This window comes from Triticum urartu, chromosome 1A, assembly GCF_056163025.1.
Source record: "Triticum urartu cultivar PI428250 chromosome 1A, HENAU_Tu73, whole genome shotgun sequence".
Lineage (NCBI taxonomy): Eukaryota > Viridiplantae > Streptophyta > Magnoliopsida > Poales > Poaceae > Triticum > Triticum urartu.
In genome coordinates this window covers 29571689-29574910 of record NC_141873.1, presented here as the reverse complement: position 1 = coordinate 29574910, position 3222 = coordinate 29571689, and positions in this window count along the sequence as shown.

The window sequence follows — 3222 nt, the reverse complement described above, 5'->3', positions numbered from 1 at the left end:
TATAGTGCTCTAACAAAAGCAAGAGTGCAACACGTTGCCCTGTTCCCCTTTCAAATATCAACACACTAAAAAAGGCAATAAACACAAACATATAATTTTGGACTACAGCAAAAATCAGTTGCAGAAAGTCACGAAGATTATATTGTTAAAGTATTCCATTTTCAGATGTTAGAACAGGATATTGCAAAAGCAAAATATATGAAGATCAAATACTGAAGCAGCTACAATGCCCGAATTGGTCTTTTACAGCAGGTGAGAAGCACACACTAAAACATTAAAAGCCAAGCACATCATATCTGTTGAAACTACCTAAATGGCACGGCAACAACACTTCCTTTTAAATAGTTTGAGAAGCCATGCATTTAATGGCAGCCACAACAGTATGCATCTAGATGCCCCTTTAACATAACATAATTCTAGATATAGTGCATGCACAAGAAGAGTACGCACCAGTACGACCGCTCCAAACGAGCTGCTGATGATGAAAAGGAGACCACCAAAGGCTTTAAGAAACATGGTATAGGCAATGACAGACTTTGATCTGTAAACAAACAGAACAAAAGCCATAAAAAACAGGAACTAGGTGAATGGATCCTTAAAAAGGAAACAATGATGTACAACGGGGCAAGCGACCAGAAAGTATCCATACATCAATGTGTGGCACTGCCATCCCAAATTCCCAATGCTGGCGGAGACCTGCTTGACAAAGAAGTCCCAACATGATAAATGCATAATCATTTTAACAGGGATTAAATATAATTGGTTCCGTATAATAAGACAGAATATATATTTGGTTTCTTTATATCTAAGAATAAACCGATATGCCCAGTTATCATGGATTGATGCCTCAAAGAACTTGGTGCTGCAATGGTGCTGCAATGGCAACAATACTTCCTTTTTATTAGTTTGAGAACGGGGCAAGCAACTAGAAAATATCCATACATCAATGTGTGGCTCTGCCATCCCAATGCTGGCGGACACCTGCTTGACAAAGAGGTTGAACTTCGGCTTCAGAGACTCGTTAACTATTCCGTGGAGTGAATATGTGTTACTATAATTTGATCAATGTACTATAATTTGAACAGAAGCAGCAACAACACTAATGTAGCAAAATATATAACAGTATATATTCATGGCGCATACAAGAATTAAGATAGCAAAAAATATGATGATTAGAGCATGTTCTCAAGAATTTAGTGCCGCACCCATAAGTGATGTCACTATAATAATTAGAGGCAGATAGCGATTGAGTACTGTAGAGGAATTATAACAAGGGATACACCTCCTTAAGTTACTTTCTCAAACTAAATTATATAGATAGGGAAATATAATGTACAGTAGAACATATTGTACTGTCAAAGCAACCAGAACCTTGTAAAAGTTTCTGTTCAAAAGCTAAATCACTTACACTACCGTGAATATATTTCAAGGAAAACCCTTGATTTGGAAGTTTCAAATAAAAGAAAGGTCCCATTCAATTTGGATACTATTGATTACAGCTTACAGAATGATATATTGGTGGCTAAGAGATCAATCCATTGTTTAAATCCAAGAAAATAAACAGGGACAGAAGTGGGGATAATAATTTGTGTTTTGGATATGATTGATTACAGCTTATGGAATGATATCTTAGTGACTAGTAGGAGACCACTGCATCGCCAACAATCTTAGCCCACTCCATTGCAGCTCCCGGCATCATCTAGACTAATCAGCTGGCATCCACATAAAAATAATCAACTATGCAATCCAACCAAAAAAAGTTCCTTGCAAAAACATCAGCAGTACATACTCTCCCTCAAACTAATCAAACCGGCCAAAGCAGTCCTGAATCAAATACTAATGCTTCATGAACAAATTCAGCAACAGGGAACCCCATAGCTCACTGCCAAGATTTTGTGTGCCTGGGAACCTAACAAATATGGAAATAAACTGCTTCACTGCTACATCCGAATATACTATGACTCGTTCATGAACCCCAACAACAAGATATACCACGCAGGCCCCAATCAACACGTTTCTGTGACTAAGAATGTAAATTTGGTCCAGATATGAGATTGCAGAACAATAGACAAAAAGAAAATAGAGGTTATTGATTTTTACTGACCTGCGCGTCCAGCTGCTGGTGGCTTCAGAGCACACCTCGCCCACCACTGCATCCACAGGCAGCCGTGCACAGCCGGCGGCACAGACCGCGGCATTTGGGACGCTCATGAATCCTGTGACTCCGCTGGGAAGAAGGAACTGCTCCTCGCCCCGGGCGCAACACACATCCTATGAATCGACGGAGCCGGCAAATCAGTCAGAAATCCCTAAAATCTGTGCCAGTTTCTACCAATGGCTGTTTGCCGGAGAGGGGAACAAAACATACCCGTTAATCTCGATGCCATTGGTAGACATCTCGCCGGCGACGGAACAGCACGGCCGTCGCTGTTCGACGAACTGATGCAGATTTGGGACAGCGGCCGCGGGCTCCTCCCCCTCCTCGCGCTCGCGCTTCCGCGCGGGGGACTGGTGCTCCTCCTCGTCCGCGCCCATCGCCGGCCGCTGGGAGGAAGGAGGAGAGAGAAGGGGCGAGCGGAGGAGGAAGGGGAAGGGAGGGGGAGGAGGAGGAGGTGGGGTGTTGCGCGCGGCTGGCGTGGGTGGGGGCGGCGGCGAGGAGATCGTGGGGAGAGGAGCCGGGGTGGGGTGGACCGAGGAGATCGTGTGGAGTTCGTGCGAGAGTTTTTTTGGGATGTGAGAGAGTTTTTTTAGTGGTGGGGTGGGAGTGGATCGGGCCGGGGTAGATGGTGCAGTAGTGGACACGGTTAGTAATAGCGTGGGGGTCTTACCTACACTATAGCTACCTACTTAGTAGTAGCGCGGGTTTTCTACCCCTCGCTACTACTATGCCCTGTTTCAGGGGTATGATGAAGATCATTTAGTAGTAGCGCGGGTTTATACCCTTCGCTGCTACTATCAACTTAGTAGTAGCGCGGTTTTTATACCCCACGCTGCTACTAATTAGCAGTAGAGCCCGTTTTTCGACCGCGCTACTGATAAACTTCTGTGTATAAGGTTTTCCCTAATAGTGCCCATAGACCGAAAAATTGATGAAACTTGTAGAGTTCTTTTTTTGAACTTACCTGTTAGAATGCAAGTTGGGTGTTTGTTGTTCATGCACAGCCGCTTGAATGACTTTGCATCTTCGTCTCTGATCAGGGCAACAGCAAATATCGTTGACTG